Source organism: Anopheles coluzzii, chromosome 2 (genome assembly GCF_943734685.1).
Source record: "Anopheles coluzzii chromosome 2, AcolN3, whole genome shotgun sequence".
NCBI lineage: Eukaryota > Metazoa > Arthropoda > Insecta > Diptera > Culicidae > Anopheles > Anopheles coluzzii.
This window is the reverse complement of record NC_064670.1, coordinates 58,435,480-58,455,123: the sequence shown is the minus strand read 5'-3', so window position 1 is coordinate 58,455,123 and position 19,644 is coordinate 58,435,480. Positions and strand designations below refer to the sequence as shown.

The 19,644-nt window shown below is 31.7% G+C and overlaps 1 protein-coding gene across 1 annotated transcript in view; it reads left to right on the top strand.

The window, feature by feature from the left end:
* The window catches only part of LOC120961603 (homeotic protein ultrabithorax), a 270,884-nt gene that overhangs the window by 49,445 nt on the left and 201,795 nt on the right, over positions 1–19,644 (top strand). The window lies entirely within an intron of this gene.

The window sequence follows — 19,644 nt, the reverse complement described above, 5'->3', positions numbered from 1 at the left end:
GTATAGAATTAGTGTAGTTTACACCATCTGACATGTGAATAAGCGAAACACTTTTTTTTTAAAGCAAAGATAAGATTTAAACATATTTTAGTGATATATAAACAAAAATCAAAATTTATGTCATTTTTGTGTTATCTTTGTTCGAACAGTTGTTTTTTGTTTTTGATTTGACAGACTGAAGTCTGTTATAAAAAAGAATAAGAAAGATATGTTTTGCCTTTTGTTATCACACGTTTGTATCACTCGGCTAGAAAATAAATCTTTATGAGTTGACAAGCTATAGTATACTGAAGCGCACTAATTACATCCTTAACTGAGCTTATGAGGAAAACTGATTTATGGGGATCTAAGGATAAGGTAATTATGGCAAAATATCAAAGTTATTTTATCAAAGTTATGAATTTGCGATAACAAACGAGTTAGATCGTGTAACCGTGTTAGATCCTGTGTAATTATTGTTATGAGATCATGCGCAACTTATCATAAACAACATATCAAATGAGCATGTAAATATTTTGATAAACAACAATGCATTTATTAGTTTTATTTGTCAGTTCCATCACGAATCCTGTTTCTTTTTTGGCTTATGTTTCATTGCTTCATAAAGCAAATAAATATTAAGAAGAAAATTTGATATGAGCATAATACTGAAAACGATGGACATGATGTGTGCGAATTATGAGTATGAGAAGTGAATTAGGACAAATGAAAATGTTCAAAACTATAATATTTATCAGCTGCATGAAAAGTCGACCGATTAATTGTTGTTAGGTTTGGAGATAATCAAGGCAGCTTGCATTTGTTATTGCTTTGTGTAGCTGGTAGCTGGTATGATACAAAAAGATCATTCATGACATTCAAATGATTATTTGAAACCATTTATAGTTGCAAGGTAACGTCCTTCATAAAAGTGACGATGTATCCCAGAGTATTTTGGGCTAACAATATCTAACTGTAGAGAGTTATGTTTGGTACAGTTTTAGAGCTAGTTTGTGTAACTGTTCATGTTACAATTGTTAGAAGTACTATGTGTTAGATTATAATGGCAATACCATACCATTACACTATAGATAACATGAGGTTGGAAGGTGAATAGTTTGCATCTAGTCGAAAACTGTTATATAATATCTTTGATGTATTGGTATGTATGTTTGCTAATATCAAAATATAAATCTGGGTTGATGATTGTTGTTTTATTGAAAACAAACAACCGAATGTTTTTAAAATTCTTGATAAAAACAATATGTTTGATGTTTTTAGGTAGCTAGGTAGATACATACAGGGGCCGGTCTGGTGGTACAGTCGTCAACTCGTACGACGTAACACCATGCCCGTCATGGGTTCAAGTCCCGAATAGTCCGGGCCCCCATACGTAGGACTGACTATTCTGCTATGGTAACAATACATAAGTCACTGAAAGCCAAGCTCACTTCACTAGTGGGTACAGGCAGGCCTTAACCGACAGCAGTTGTTGTGCCAAAGAAGAAGAAGGTAGCTAGCAATATATCCTATTAGACCTATGGAATATTTAAAAAGAAAAATGTATTGGATAAAATTCAAATTAGATTCATAGTTTCATACACCGATGGAATATTTATCTCCGAGATCTATATGAAAATAATTATTTATTTCTCATGTGTGTCAGTCTTTTCACAAACATTTTTTGTATCACAAGATCTTTTATCGATGTCATTTTTATGCATATTGTAGTATGAATTGGAAATACCATAAATTTTCATAAAGTTCATTAAACATAACAAGTAAAGTGATCCGTCAGCTAACCTGTAGTGCACGTGTACTTTGAAATTCCTGCTGAGTAAACATACATCCGTCATATCGAAACGTATGAATTATTAGTAAGTTAGTATTTAGTTACCATAAACTAGTTGAAATCGTATTTCGCTGAATATTTCGTTTAAATTATTGTTTAGTTTCTTAGTCTTTCTTTTTTGGACTCTTTTAGTAGCGTTTGTGTTGATTAGATAACACACGTTTTATTTAAGCCCAGGAATGTCAATGTACTAGCCTGTGAAAAGTAAATGGTCATACATATTTGTGTGAAGCAATGTAAAGAAGTGATTGTCGTTTTGCTATTTTAAATTACTCCCTGTTTTGTATCATGACAATGGTACGCGTCACAAAAGAAAAAGAAAATTTACCAAGATGTCTGATAGCAAAATGACTTCAAATATTTCTGATGTATGGAACTGTTTTCTTGTTGTAGCTGGCGGTTTATTGTTCCGTTCACGAACACGAGAGGGCAGCACTTTACGGCGCACCATACTACCAACACTTTCTTAGCGTCGTCTGACTAACACTTTCTTACCAGAGGGGAAATATATGCAATAGTGTAGGTAAAAGGCGGAGTCAACGCACACATAAACATATCTCTGCAACCTCATGTGCTTGTGTTGGTTAGATACCTAGGTTTTCAAGCTCTCAAAACAACAAACAGTTGCTCATGGTTCACGGAACAGTAAGAATATTTTGAGACATATTTTACGTTAACAAACCGCATTTTGACCACGTTTTTCGTTATTATTGTCTACCTATGGTAGGAATTTAATATTTTAATGATTTGTAGGCCGAAGTAACGTGATAAATTGTAAATAATCACGAGTGCTCTTCTGATAAAGCATTACACATGTGTATATCAATTCACGCAGCCATAGAATTTGATTTTGCTTTTATTTTACCATTTATAAGGAAAGAGATCATTGCCATGTGACGATTCGTCGCGAAAGGAAACCGGTTTGAAGCTATCTTGCTCGTACTGAAGCTCAATACTGTGTTCGGTTTGGTGCTATCTTGATTGGACCCAATACTGTGTTCGTTCTCCAGGTGTCTTAGTGATAGGCACCTCCATAAGTAAACAAAATCACACAGCTTGTGTTTTAGTTTACAGTTTTTGTCTGTAGTTTGTATAAAACATAATTGTGTGATGTAGATCATCAAATTGAATGTTAAATGTAACTTAATTAATTGGAATAAAATCGTGATTCAATACCCTCCCTGTGAAGCTGATTTTTGCGAATACATATATTAAACAAAACAAGAAATAAATCGAAGTTTTTGATTTTTGCGAAAGTTTGATCGTTTCATTATTATTGTTCCGGAGGGAAAGGGTTTGTTGCTTTTGTTACATAATTAATACGAAATAAGAAATACGGTAAAACTATCGCTGAAATCAGGGTTTTATCAGATCATCCGTGCATTGAATTTCTTATTATTACTGTTATTTCCCTACGTTACCTTTAAAAATTCCTATAAATTATAAATTATAAATTATAAATTATAAATTATAAATTATAAATTATAAATTATAAATTATAAATTATAAATTATAAATTATAAATTATAAATTATAAATTATAAATTATAAATTATAAATTATAAATTATAAATTATAAATTATAAATTATAAATTATAAATTATAAATTATAAATTATAAATTATAAATTATAAATTATAAATTATAAATTATAAATTATAAATTATAAATTATAAATTATAAATTATTAATTATTAATTATAAATTATAAATTATAAATTATAAATTATAAATTATAAATTATAAATTATAAATTATAAATTATAAATTATAAATTATAAATTATAAATTATAAATTATAAATTATAAATTATAAATTATAAATTATAAATTATAAATTATAAATTATAAATTATAAATTATAAATTATAAATTATAAATTATAAATTATAAATTATAAATTATAAATTATAAATTATAAATTATAAATTATAAATTATAAATTATAAATTATAAATTATAAATTATAAATTATAAATTATAAATTATAAATTATAAATTATAAATTATAAATTATAAATTATAAATTATAAATTATAAATTATAAATTATAAATTATAAATTATAAATTATAAATTATAAATTATAAATTATAAATTATAAATTATAAATTATAAATTATAAATTATAAATTATAAATTATAAATTATAAATTATAAATTATAAATTATAAATTATAAATTATAAATTATAAATTATAAATTATAAATTATAAATTATAAATTATAAATTATAAATTATAAATTATAAATTATAAATTATAAATTATAAATTATAAATTATAAATTATAAATTATAAATTATAAATTATAAATTATAAATTATAAATTATAAATTATAAATTATAAATTATAAATTATAAATTATAAATTATAAATTATAAATTATAAATTATAAATTATAAATTATAAATTATAAATTATAAATTATAAATTATAAATTATAAATTATAAATTATAAATTATAATTTATAAATTATAAATTATAAATTATAAATTATAAATTATAAATTATAAATTATAAATTATAAATTATAAATTATAAATTATAAATTATAAATTATAAATTATAAATTATAAATTATAAATTATAAATTATAAAGTATTCGGTGTGTCTTTTATTCAAATCCTTTCATTATGTACAAAATGTTTTTTTTTCTATCCTGTTATCATGGTGTTATCCTTTTAGATTCTATATATTTACTAGTGATAAATGAAAGCATTTGGGACTCTGTGTTTCGATCAAAAAGAACACTGATTCGATCATTACAAGATAACACCGAAACAAACACTCTGCTTTGTTGTTGGTTTGTCAAAGGCATCATTTTCTAAACCTAGGGAAAGTGTGGGGCGAATGTGGTCGGGGTAGAGACTTTTTATGCGGTTTATTTTTTTGCCTATCTGAAAAAGAAAATGTTGTACCAAGACAGCAAAAATCTGAAGACACAGGAATAAGACGAATGAAATTTGAATAAAAATGTATCTTTTCACAGTGTACAGCATGACAATCAATGAAAAAGTAAGATCTTCTCATCTATTGTGATTTTCCAATCGAACGATGAACGAAGGTATCATCAGTGCTCAAAATCTGTAGCATGTGTGGCATCAAACGAATCAACAATTTCAATCAAACGTATGTGCAACGTTGGGTTCTCTGGTTTTCACTTCGGTTTTGAAATTATATCGTCTAACTTCCCTACAACAGTAGTGAACTTAAAAATAGGTTAGAACAAGAAATAAGAACAAAAATGCTAAGTATGTACTTTAAAACCAGTTATCTAATGGATTTATTCTTAACTAATATTTATACTTTATATAATATTTGAAATAAACATTTGGATTGTAATGACCATTCAGTACCATTATGGGTTTTATTTATTTAGGAGGAACGGTCCAAAAAGGCCGTATTGCTTCATTTAGCATTATGTATTATGTAAGATAAAAAACACGTTGATAGTCTTATTGGCTATTTTATGTAAAGACGTGTAAAACGTGTAAGCGTGTCAATCATTTTTATGACATGACAAAATTCAAACAAACCATAACTAACTTATCTTCTGTATGTATTTGAATAAGGTAATAGTCATTTTATTCATATGACTAGACATTGATTCATGGTTATTTACATTATACTACATAATAAGTGACGACAGTATAGTATGCGATTAAGTATGAAGCAGATCTAATAAGATTAAATTTGACTGACTATTAGAAAATATCTTAGTTATTTGATATTAATCCATCAAGCTTATGAATATTACGATAACTGTTTGTTTCTGTGGTATCAGAGGAAATAGGTTCAAAGACTAAGCATGTGTTGGTTGGGAGTAGTGATACCCATGCTACCCACGTGAAGGTTGAGGTATGTATAGGAGAAGCATTTTGCTCTTTCTAGTGAGAGCGTTGGCAGGGATTGAAAATAGATTTTTTTAATGAAACCAAGATTGGATTTTCGAAGTCTACAATATTATATGTATCAACTCCATCTAGTCTATCCAATCAAGTTTTCATATATGAGGATTTGTAAATATCTTTGAAAAATAAGGATAGCCTCATGGAAACTTCTTATATATCTCCACTTATTTGACCCTCTAAAACATGTTTCTATCTCTGTCTTTATTAAATTTACTTTTATTTATGCTTTATACACTTCTACATTGTATAAACAACCTTAATGAATGAAAATATTGCGAACATGAATCAAAATAGAACGAACCAAATATTGTTGAAAATCGATAGATGCAGTAATAATTATGTTTTATTAGTAGCCTTATAAATTGAGTTTTAAATAGTTTTGAAATTATGTTTTTATTGTTGTTGTCAGGTTTACATGATCAAGATGATTAACGATTATTAAGACAAAAATAAAGTAAAAGAACTGAATATCTAATTTAATTTTCAATTTCTTTGAATTGATTTAGCAAAACCGTGTTTAAGGGCAGTCTATATTTATACAAAAAAATACTACATATAACTATAGCATAATTTTGGATTAGTTTTCATTATATCCAATATCATGATTGTTCACTTTAATTGAGCCTAAGTTCAATTATAAGTACGTCTTAATTTCATTAAAAAATAATTCACAAAAACACAACTGAGCTGAAATAAATTCAGTAAGATGTTTACAAAATGATCAAACATGAAATAAGTAATTTGATTAAAAGAAAAACATAAAAAAGTTGCTTTAAATGGACCACAGAAGTAAAATGCGACTATTTTTCATTCTATTAAGTATTTGCTCCAAACACCAACAAACTAAAAAACACAACATTCAGTTTTCTTTTGTTTACGAGCTTTCGGCTTCGCTATGAGTTTATTACCAAGAGTTCATCACCATTAAGTAATATCGTTGACCTTGAATCGAAAAAGCTGTTTACTCTCACTCTTAGGTTTATGCAATAATATTTATAATCTTGCTTGTATATGACCTTGAAACCCTTTAGGATCTTAAAGTATTTGGTTTCTTCGGCAAAAGGGTTGTGGCCTTCAATTGCATATGCATATTACGAAATGCACATTCTTGGATAATTCTGTGCAATCCTTCAAATGTGAAACGATCTACCAAGCGACATTACATGATTCTATTGGCCTTCATATTCTTGCTGATTGTTAGTAGTGTAGCAGCAGTTTATAAACCATGCCGCCAGTCAGTCTCATTCGGTGTGACCTGTATCATGGCATGCCTGTTGCTGCCATAAAATGCCTCGTTTGTAACCAGTTCCTTCTCTTCCGACGGAAAGTGATAGCTATCACCAAGATCATCGTAAACGGCCATCGGTGCTTTATGAAAGCGCTTACGCTCCCACAATATGAGTTTTAATGCTAATGGAGGTTAGGTTTAAGCCCTTTATTTGTTTAATCTTTGTCAAATAAAACCTGACTTCATCAATTTATTAGAATCACAGATCAAAAATGGAAATATCTCTTGCTCAATAAAGTATTTAATAAACGTTTAGTTATTAAATGGTAATATTTAATCTTTTTGCTATTACAATTTAATATAGCACAATTCTTCTATGTTAAGCATTGATCTTCTGATAGAAATCAAACTGATCACTAAAAATTAACCTGTGTTTATATAAAAAAGGACCGTAAAATATCGTAAGACATACTTTGAATGCTAATTTTTTTTTTGGCGCAACTATCGTAGTTGGTATATATCTGCCTTTAGCTTTGACTTATTTATTATTTGCTGCAAGTTAAATTCGAAACATACGGGGGTTCAACTAATGACAGCATGTTGTTGAGTTGTGTGAGTAGACGATTGTACCACAATTATATCCACATTATACATCCACAATTGTAAAATATTTGTAAAATATTAATGTAAAATATTTTTTTAACACGGGTTCTACAAACCGACAATATATTTTAGTGAAATGAATATTTTGCGGGATAAATCATTTTCAATAACTAATAATTTAAGCAAAATATTACGAGATATCAAGTAATGAAAATATTGTTTGTAAACCCCGAAATGTCTTCAAAACTGTTTTATATTCTGATTATAAATCCAATCTTAACCACTACCTATTCAACGATAACCTCGGAAGAAATGAAACAACGTAGTCCGATTTCATTACCTTAATCGTACGGGTTGAATAAATTTGGGGAGACTTTCGTTCATTCCATGAACTTATCGTGATCGTCGGTTGGAAGTATTTCGCATCGTCTGTTTTAGTTTTGGCAAACAAATGTTCTTTCATGTAAAATTTAGTTGAAGAATGAATCTGATGAATTTCATTATCACTCTTGTACATCATTACAATCCTTCTTCTCTTTTGGTTTTCTTTTTTTATGTGATCAAAAGCTGAAATGGTAGGTAGAAAAGAATGACATGCTTTTGAGAGGATCAAGTCGATTGAATATTTTTAGCGCACTACAATGCAGCTTCAACCATTTCAAAACAATCCTCCATCCTTCTATCCTACTCTTTCTTATTTTTTCTTAGACCGCCGATGTCTATAGCAGTTTCTTCTTGGTTTTGGTCAATTTAACAACTGGTAACTTCAACCCAAAAGTATGCTCTTGCAGGTTGTAGTTTTTTCGTTTCTTCAAGTTTCGTTACATCAAGCGATAGCACTTAGGTCCACAGTATTAATGAACCATACCCTTTATACAGCAAATACAAAATTCGATTAAAAGCATAGTTTTGAGAAATAAATAAAATAAAATAAAATGGATCTTAATGGCGGTTTTACGATATGCAGGCCTACTTTAACCACTAATTACTGTAACTTACTAGTTTACCAATATCGCAATATTGTATGATATACCTACATTGTTGGATACATAGATGATGTGATTGATATAACATGCTTAAGTGTTCAATGTGAGCGACTGTACTTCGACCACCTCCTGCATTATGCGTTTTAGAATTGTTATATGGACTTAAGTGATATATCTTAATATTTTTGTTTTTAATAGTAGGATAATCAGTACCGCCTATGAGTATGATATGATTTTTTTAGTTTTTCGGGTTAATATGAGAATTGAATCCATGACGGAGATGTTATTAGATCTTGCAACTTGGTTAACCTAGAGACACAAAAATAAGTTAAAGTGCAATTTTGTAAGTTCAAAAACAACATAAATTAACTTTTTTGCTATCCACTTATTTGTTAAAGACTAACTACGCGAAATGGTAAATGGCTTACAGCTGACGACGACTGCTGCGTCAAATAAAAAGAAGCAGAAAGTACTTCAAATAAATTTGTATGTTTAATTTATTATTTTGTCTTCACATCTTATTCATAATTGAATTTATAATCTAATTTTGTAATAGATTTTTGAATATTCAAACATTTTACCGCTATTGCAGCAACTATCATTTTTTTGTAAAGATTACAAATATGTTAAAGAATAGACCTCGTTCCTGTTAAAATACGCCTATGGCAGATTCAACCCAATAGACTCTTAGTTATATATTTTTTAGATTATTTATAAATCTGAGCACTCAGTCTTCAAAGTTCTGTATTATTATTTCCTGATTATTTTACTGTGGCTTCCATCCATTACAGTGTCGTACTATCACTAAATTTAAATATTGTTGGCGTGATTGTTTGTCATACGATTCACCCTATTGCGGTAGTGGTTCGGTAAACAATACACTTCACCTAGTAGAAGAATGGTGCTCGCAGTTGTTTATTTTGTTTATTGGCGAACGTACTGTTTATTGAATAGGAATCATAATAATGTGTTGGAACTGATTTCAAAAACTGTTTTTGGTCATGTTACACACACAGAAGTTTTGTGAAGGTTTTTATAAAATTTCTATTAATAGTTGTGATTTTACGCATAACATAATCATAATCATGACATGATGGTGAATATTTTCATCAGCTTTAACATTTTTGCACGCAGTCAAATAGCATTATACTCCCAATAGCGAAAAAATCAATATCGAAAAAGACGATACTTGGGCAGGTAAAAGAGTATTGAACTACGCCTTTTTTCGGGAAAGTGTATTGTGTATTATTCATTACCTTTTATGAATAAAAGATATCAGTGCCATGTGCCAAAGCTTTCACGTCTATTTGAGGTAGCTGTGCATCACACATTCTTCCTTGATGCTACAAGTGCTGCAGGGGTCTATGCTACAGTTACCATCAAAACATTGTTGACCCACGCAAAAGATAATTACTGTATGTAGTTTTAGACAATAGAGATCAGTCACTATATCATCGAATAATTTTTATTGCTATCATTTAAAAAAAAAAATGCTATCAACTATTCACTTAAATAGTTGATTTTAAATCTAAATAATTACATAGGAACGTAATATGAAATATCGTATAATTTCGTAAAATTTACGTACTGTTACACCACATTATTTTTTATGCCAGATTTTGTTTTTGTGTTACGTAAAGTAGGTGAAGCATTTAGTTATTGTACATATTTTTCACATCTATTATGAAATCTAGATTGTATTTACACTTTCTTGGAACGAGCGAACATATTTGCCGTTTTTAGTTGCAGAAATCAATCTTAGTGTATACGAATAAATTGTCACTCTGTTTCGTGTTGTTCTCTGCAGGATATCACTTCAGAAAAAGTTTTTTCATTAAAACTTTCTTTTCTCGTAGGTAGCGGTAGAATGACCAGATGAAAGATAGTTTTTCCCTTAATAACGATGTTTAGATTGTCACCCAATGTTGACAAACAAATAATGAAGAAGACTGTCTTATGTATCAGGTTCTCTTGAGACCCATATTTCAAGCACAACAAATATAGAAGAAGCTAAAGCGAAAAAAACCCTATGATAAAATAGTGGTAAGAGACTAATATGCCATATTTTAAATCTTTCAAAAAACAACCATCTAATAAAGAACAACTTGCACCTTGTAGATAGTAGAAAGCAGTTCCGTAAAAATAGGTGAATATACCTTCCTTGGCACGATATCTAAAATCTGAAAAGAACGCAGATGGAGAGTGTGTTAGGATTAACGAGATTTGCAAACTGGATTGTAGGTAAATTATAAAAACGGAGTAGACGGTGCGGTCGTAAAAGTGAATGAAAAGTCATTTTAATGGAAAATTATGGTTTATATTGAAACTTACATTTCCAATTCTAAAAATATTATCATTTCAAACAAGTTTTTAAAAACGAGATATTAGCTTCATTGTAAAAAAAGTTTCAATTTTTCGAGACACAACTATGTATAACTTGTTTTAATAGGGGTTTTTTCACAATGGTTTGTTCGTTTTTTTAATTACTATTACTTTGATCTCCAGAAATCTAATTTACATTTGGTCGCGTCTGTTTGTACTTCATACAACTTTAAGCAGACTTATCGTTTGCGTAAAAGCAAACATAGCAACTAGAACATGCATATGCCGTTAATGCCCTAGGATGGCTATCTTTTAACCCTCTCTCATCATCATTACCTTGTTTCTGGGCTAGTTGCGCTCTGTATATGTAATTTTTAGATTCTCTTCTCTCAGCATGAGACCAATCAATGTTTTTTCTCTTTTTTTGTGTAAATCTTCTACTACATCTTTCTCATTTTGCAGACTGAAGATTTGTTTATTCCGCTTTCAGTCGTCTTCTTTAAAGGAATGAGTAAAAAGGTAGAACTTTAAAACCAACGCTTGTTTTTAATCAGCTTCAGTTGTATATAATGCATTCAAAAATTTTTACGTTAAATTTTAAAATGTTGATGATATCATCAAGAACAACTTTTGCAACGACGAACCATTGTTAGATTAAGAGTGCATGTGCATTACGCAGAGCCTTATGATGAAACATGTTTGCTTCTACTAAATGAGCTGTATGAGAAACATATAATTACTTACAATCGTTGTGTTTAAACCTTCATTTGTTATAATAATGATAGCTTTGATAATGATCTCCAAACAAGTCCGTCCTATGTGTCACTATAAACACGAAAAAATGGTCTGCGATTTTTGAAAATATGGTGCTGATTTTTTATTTATAAACTATTTTGCACAAATTTCACACGGGCATGCCAATTGAATATTAAGAGAGCTTATGGATTTTATAGGTAATAAAACTATCCCTTTGACTAATATATATAGGTAATAAAACTATAAAACTATGACTAATATTACGGCCAAAACACGTCTTAATTAATTATATTTTCCTAATCCTAGCAAAAAGCGGCAACAATTCGTTTTTATAGCATAGAATTGAAGAACTCAAGTCATAATAGTCATAAAATTCCTTGAATAGTCATAAAAATAGTCAAAATAGTCATAAAATTCATTGAAGTTTTAATTCATTTTTAACAAATATGTTGATGCCAAATATTTGATATGATTTGGCTAGGCATATTGATTACTTGTGCTACCTGATTCTGTGCTTTTTTTGCTTTCATAAAAAAAAACAAAAAAAAAACATTTGTTTGTTGTATTTGCGCAGTAAAGTTATAATGTTGCTCATTCTATTTTTATTTTATAGAAGTACCGCGTAGAAATACTTGAAGAATATAATACATTTTATTTGAAGTACTAGCTATTTTTACAGATATGTTTCAGATAATTCCGAATTATGCGTCGTTACTTCACCATTTTTCACCAGAAAAAAGAGAAAATGCATACTATCAGCTATTCATTAAAAAAATCATGTTCAACAATTATTTTCTTGTGATTTTGTTATGGAATCCAAACTAGCTTGTAAAACTAAATTACAAAATAACACCTGTTGTAGTCCTTCAGACAAAAACAACATAAGCGTTCTACATAACTTCATCGAACAGAAATAAACTAAAAGTATATTTATTTGTTTGAATGCCGTAATTTGTAGCATATCTTCATCAGATATAGATTCCATAAAAAAATTTGTGTAACTCGTATGCAAGTTAACGGCAGATTTGAATTGTGCAACACTGAGTTAACACTGTAACACAGGCCGCGGTTGACGAGGGTATTATCTGGTATTAGCTTTCATAGTCCTTTTCAGTGGTTAGTTCGAAGACAACGTACGATGAAACGTTCCATTTATCAAGAACTTGTACAGTGATGAAAGAAAAGGTTTTTCGATTGTAGAACATCTAAGAATGCTTTTTATTCACCCACATAGAAAGCCTTGTTTGCAGCTAGTTTGTACCAAGTTTGACGCAAAGTTTGGTGGTGAAAGCATCTTTATGTTTGAAACTAAACTTTCTGTTGGACGGTTATTTGGTTGGATGGAATTACAGTTGATTGTTGAAATACAAGACGCATTGAGTTTGTGTGGAATATGTGTTAAGAAAAAAACAATAAACGTAGCAATCAATGAAATTATTGCAGCTGTTATGGAAAATATTGGTTGAATAGACGGTAAATTGTTTAATAAAGATGATTAAACTAATTATTCGTTATGATAGAATTAAAGGCACCAACTTTTAAATTTTTGTTTCTACTTAATTTGTTTTCAATTTTGTGATTTAAAAAGCCTTTCTAATAACAATAAACTCATATTTCAATCACAAAACCTTAATCTCGATTTGATAGATTGATTTTATTTATTTATATTGAATAAAATTGATTACTGTTAATAAAATGGTTTGCTTATACGGCACCATGAATAAGTTACACCATGAAACATAACATTTTTTCAGCAATAATAATTCTAAATTAATCAAGAACATACAAATGATCTAATAAAAGGATTTATTTGAAAGTTATGGATCATAATACCAACGTAGTGTTCTGTAATTCAAATTTAAAAATGTTTTTATAAATTATTTTTTTAATATGAGCATATCAGCATTTTATTTGATAAGAAATAGCTTTTAAATACTATGTACAAAAGCATTGTCTTTAGATGTAACGGATGCACGCCACTTGTAGCATGATCTTAAGTTTTTTAACCCCATGAGTGATTCATAATATTTTTTTTAAAGTCTCTTAGCGATAAGAAGTACAAATTTGTTGTTTTCTTGCAGCTATAGCAAGCTTACGATTCATTTGAATACTGTTTGTTTCACAGTTTATGTTTATGACGGCGTTAGTGAAGAGGCTTACATTTGAGTGTTAAATCAAAATCATAGTGCAATGATATAAAAAATAGCAATTTTGTTCCTGATTATTACAAATGTAAAAGTTTATCGAATTATGAAAGTATTCAGAGGACAAAGTATATCGAAATAATTTTGCAAGTATAAAGTAACCTTTTTCTAGTTCTTTTTTTTGTTTCTTGTACTGACCTAAAAGTAACTTGCTATTTCATAAATACTTTAGCCTTGCCTTTTTTAAAGGAATTGTACATAACAATCACGAAAAAAAAACAAGACAAAATAGATCTCGCTTTTGCAATATACTACTGAGGCATGCGCGTTTAATAAAACAGTTGTACATAATGTCCTTTCGTTTATTGCTGCGCTATACGGAGGATTCATCATATACATTTATGTATAGTTTGTTGATACGGAAATTCTCATCTTAAATGTAGCTAGTGTGCATGAGTTTGTGAAATCAAAAAGTACAACCACAGTTTCATTTTGGTTCATATGAATAATATACTGTATGATATACAATACAACTATGACGCAGAGTGTACCTAGAGATAAATACAATTGTGTTAGTGGACTATGTTTTTGGTACAACACTATACAGCATTGCCAAAAAGTTCCATCTGAGACATATATAAAACTGAGCCCTGTAACTAAGAAATGGGACAAATAAAATAGCGTAAATAAGAAAAAAAAATCGAAGAAGCCAAGAATGTGTAAAAGTGTTCTAGCTCAACAAATGTATTTAGATTCAAAGAACATCCACACTCATCTCATCATCTTACCGATATGGGAATAAATTATACCCGGATGTATAATTTTTTTTTTTTTTTCATAAATTGCGCTTTGCTCAAAGTTAGTTGAATAAAAGATGGAAATGCCTTCTATTGAAGATGAAGGGTGTTATGTGGATTCAAACGTACTTCGTCTTTCTAATGTGTACATCATGGGTTTGCTTTCATATTGTGTATTTACTTCTTCCTGTTTTGAGAACGAAATGTAATTCGCATTAAAAAGTACGTAGAATATGTCAAAATATAAAGTACATATATTAACTTGTTAGCGTGTAAAGGAAATGGTTGCTGTAGTTAGCTCGAGTATGTAACAGAAATATAAAAAAGAGTCTTTATGAGCTTGAGCTTGTGAGCGCCACAAAAACTCAAAATAGTAATTTTAAATGTCTTTTAAAATTTGAATAATGTATCAGTAAATAATTTCGTGTAGTGTGTTCACATTGAAAATTTATAATTCTGATACAACTTATTTTACTACCATAATATATGGAAGAAAAGAGTGTATGTATGATGTTTTATACAGATCAGTCAAATCGATGATAGACAAAGTCCAACTACATGTATCTGGCTTAATATTATTAACCAAGATTCATGCATGATCAAATTGTACAACATAAGAAAGCGTTTTTATTGCATTTTCGCAGATGCCTAAAACCTAAAGTTTGGTTAATTCTTTGCAATATGATTTGCAAATAAAACAAGAACGCTATGTTATGTCATTGTTATTGATGATTATTTATATCATAAAATTGCGGATGTTTGAAAGCTTTAACTTCTGGAACAGAACATATGGAGTTGGATTTTCGCTTGTTCATGAAAGAATTTCTGTTTGAACGTTCTAAAAGTCTATAAATAAGTTAAAAAAAACATAAAAATCCATCATATTTTTTATGACGATATGAAACTGAGCGTGCGAAAATAAAAGTTATCATACTTATAAATGGCAATTCCGTGGTACAGTCGTTAACGACTTAACAATTTACCCGTCGTTACATAAGTTGGTCGTTACACAAAGACGAAATATGTTGATATACTAGTTTACCATGTATCATACATGAGATAACTACTTAGAAGTAAAATGAACTTTATAGTTTTTTATAATTGTCCCATTTTTAAATATTTTAAACTAAAAAAAGAGATATAATTGGAATAATTCCTTGTAAGTAAAATATTTATTTCATTCACAATGAGTAACGTTACAGGGTTTTCGAGGATTATATAGACATGTTCAGCGAGTTGTAGATTCGTTCGGGCATATAATTGACACTTTCAGCGAGATATTGAATTGTTCGTAAGCAGGCGTTGACATGTTCAGCGATTCTGTAGTGCTGTCATTTGTTTTGTTTACACACTGTGCCGTAGGGTTCAATTTTTCATTCTTAAAAGTCCTAAAAGTAGCTAATAATCATTCCCCAAGCTGTTTAATACATGAATTAGTTAAAACAAACATATTTTTACGAAAACCGTTTGTTTACCTTCTGATGAGAATGATCCAAGCTGCAGTCCAAGGGGTACGAAAATGACAGCTCTATAGTATCGCCGAACTTGTCAACGCCTGCTTCCGAACAATTCAATATCTCGCTGAAAGTGTCAATTATATGCCCGAACGAATCAACAACTCGCTGAACACGTCAATAATATCATTGAAAACCCTGTATATCGCCATAAGAAATCCGTAAAGAAACAAGTTCTGAATCAATATTAATAAGTATTAATTAACCCACAGGCTATTTGATATCCTCAATCCGTATCTTTGTTCAACTATGTCTTGAATTGTCTATGAATTAAAACGTCAGGGGTCAACCTACAAACCTATGATTTTGGCATTGATTTATCGTTGGTTTCAGGAGTGTCCGAAACCGCCAACAGTCTCGCGCCTTCGTTTGCCAGTCCGTTATCCCGGCCTTAATGGCGGACGCCTCCACGCCATCTTGCCACCTCAGTTTGGGCCTACCACGCCTCCTCTGTCCTGTAGATTGTATTTTTATATATATATTATTATATAGATTATTATTGTATAGATTAATTGTTACAAGGACAAATCAGCAAAAATAAAATGCACATCAAACACTTTGCAGCGGTGGGATGCACTAAAAACAGTATAAAAGAGAATGATCGTGTCTGGATGTAGTAAAATTGAAAGCGTAAAAAGTGGCAACAAAACACACCCTTTTTGTTCCACGACCTCGGATAAAGGTAGCCAAGGCCGCCAGACCAGTTGAAGTCAGTCGTTCCGTTTACAATGGTCATAAATCTAGAACTTGAAACGTAGCACAAATGTTTCGTCGAGCCTTGTAAAATGTCCATAAAATGCCTTGCCTAAATGTGCTCAGCAGTCAGCGCGTGGTAGTGGTAGCGCGGAATTCATTCACCGTTTTTCATCTTGGCTTCCGGGTGCATACGTGACGATGCGGCCGAAAGTGCATGGTTGAAGGTGTTGCGGCATAGGCCAAGTAGAGAGTTTTGGTCCAGCCGTTCGTCGATCAGCTGTTTTTTGTGTACTGTTTGTCAGTACCTTGCAACGACGTTTGACACAGTTTTGGTGACTTTTATAATCTGTACAACGCGGTAACGTAGATGTTTAGTCAACACGATCAAACTGCCTTAGAAACTGCCGACATACACGCATACGTTTAACGTCAAAGTCGCTTTCGCATATCGCTCAGTATATTTTCTTGAAAATCGCGCTGTTTATCACACTATTTTTCGGTTTCTGTATAATCACAATATTTTAGAACACCGTTTGTATATCGTGCATTAGTGCGTTTATCTCTGTGACCCAAAAACTCGCGCATATTTCGCATTTCGGATCGCGTCGGAGTTCACGCGTCCTGACCGCCATCGCTCTTGTTGCTGCAACGACAACCTGCACCGTTTCCCGTAGAATGGCCCGTATTTGCAACGCCTGCACTATGGAAATTGCGGAGGCATCTATCAGCTGCTGCCTGTGCGACTCTCCATTTCATCAGCGCTGCACTTCGGTTCCCGCTGATCTGTTCCTGCGCATTTCGGAATATAAACAATTACACTGGTGCTGTATTGGCTGCAACAACGTCTTCATGAATCCGCGCACCAAGTTCGTAAAAGACGCAGCCATGCAATCTGGATTCCAGGCGGCAATAACGACAGTAGCCGAAAGCATCAAGACCGTTATGGAGCCATTGACTAACGAAATTAAAACTGGGTTTGCACGGATGAGCCAACTTGACCTAAAAACTCCACGTAGCAGTCACCCTCCCGCAAAAATTCGTCGCATAAATCCATCCAAACGTTTGTTTTCCGATGTCATTAAGGACAATCACGCATTGTTTACATTTGGTGCTACGAGCAATCAAAGAAATAGCCAAAACAACAATACGAAGCGAATTGACGATGTTCAACGCAAAACTCATGCACCACCTGTGATAACTGGCACAAAAAAGGATATAGCAGCTTTTCCTATCAAAATAGTTCCCGCTCATTCCGCGGTGCAAAAATGCGCGTTGTATATTTCCCGGCTCTCTCCCGATACAACCAGTGACCAAATTGTACAAATGGTCAAACAAGCTTTATCCATTGACGATGCTACAGCATACTGTCTTATTCGCCAGGGTACAAATACGGCTACACTCTCATTCCTGTCGTTTAAAGTGTTAGTGCCTTTATCACTACGTGACAAGGCTCTTTCCCCTGACACCTGGCCTCTTGGCCTATCAGTACGTGAATTTATTGACTACCGAACTCAACAGCCGAGTGCAAATTTTCGTATACAACCGCCAATGGGTCTCTCCACCCCTACAACTTTGCCTGCGGTGCTAAATATTCGCTCACCGCCACTGCTGGATCACACAATTTTATCGGCACACACTCCACGCACATCACCAACACCGCAAACCCACTAATATTCACCGGTATTCAGTCCACGCACATCGCGCACACTTACAACCACACAAATCATCCTGACACGTCTCAAGAAACGAAGAACACCGGCGCTGAAACAACGTTAGTAAATAATAATTGCACTTACCAGACGATTGTTTTTCCTACAACAAACAACATTTTTTCCACTGAGGCAGTGCTTGACGAAAGGCGCACGCAACTTAATGATCGTGAAACCAAAACAAACCATCGCCAAAGAACGGACACTACACTCACACAATCGCACGGCTATCATGTCAATCCTACAGGGGTCGCCTGCCGTAATAATACTGACGAATTATTGTTCCTGTACCAAAACGTTAGAGGATTGAAATCTAAATGCAATCAAGTATTTGACTATGTTTCTACAACCCACTATGACGTTATTATCCTGACTGAAACATGGTTGGATTCAACGATTGATTCCTCGGAATTGTTCCCGGATAATTATACAGTGTATAGAACAGACCGCAGCACCAAAAATAGTAAAAAATCAACCGGTGGCGGGGTTCTTATTGCCGTTGCTTCACACCTACGTACAATACTTTGTCCTACACAGGATACCGTTGAGCAACTCTGGGTAAGAGTTTATGGTAATAAACGTACTTTTATCACGGGTGTAGTGTACATTCCTCCAGATTTAGTAAACAACACTACTACCATGCAAACTATCTGCTCCACCATAGATAATATTGCTTGTGCAACCACCGATACGTTTCTCCTATTCGGGGACTTTAACTTCCCCAATCTTTCCTGGAACACCGATGATTCTAACGTTCCTGCACTGCGAATCAATTATGAGAATTCACGAATTACGGACAACTGCCGCTCTTTGCTTGACTGCATCTATAGTAATGGGCTTTCTCAGATCAACTTTATACCTAATGCATCGGATAACATTCTCGATCTCATAATTGTCTCTGACGAGATCCTACATTATTGTGCCCCACCGGTGGTGTCACCCTTCCCTATGGTTGCCGTTGATGTTCATCATCCTCCTGTTGAACTACACTTAACTGGTGCTGGCAATACAGCTCGTTCCTGGCGTTCTACCGCACCAAACCGTGAGTCCGGCACACGTAACTACAGGCGAACTAACTTTATCCGTCTAGCTGAACTGCTTCAATCTACTGACTGGTCTTTCCTGGAAGGTAATCCGGATGTT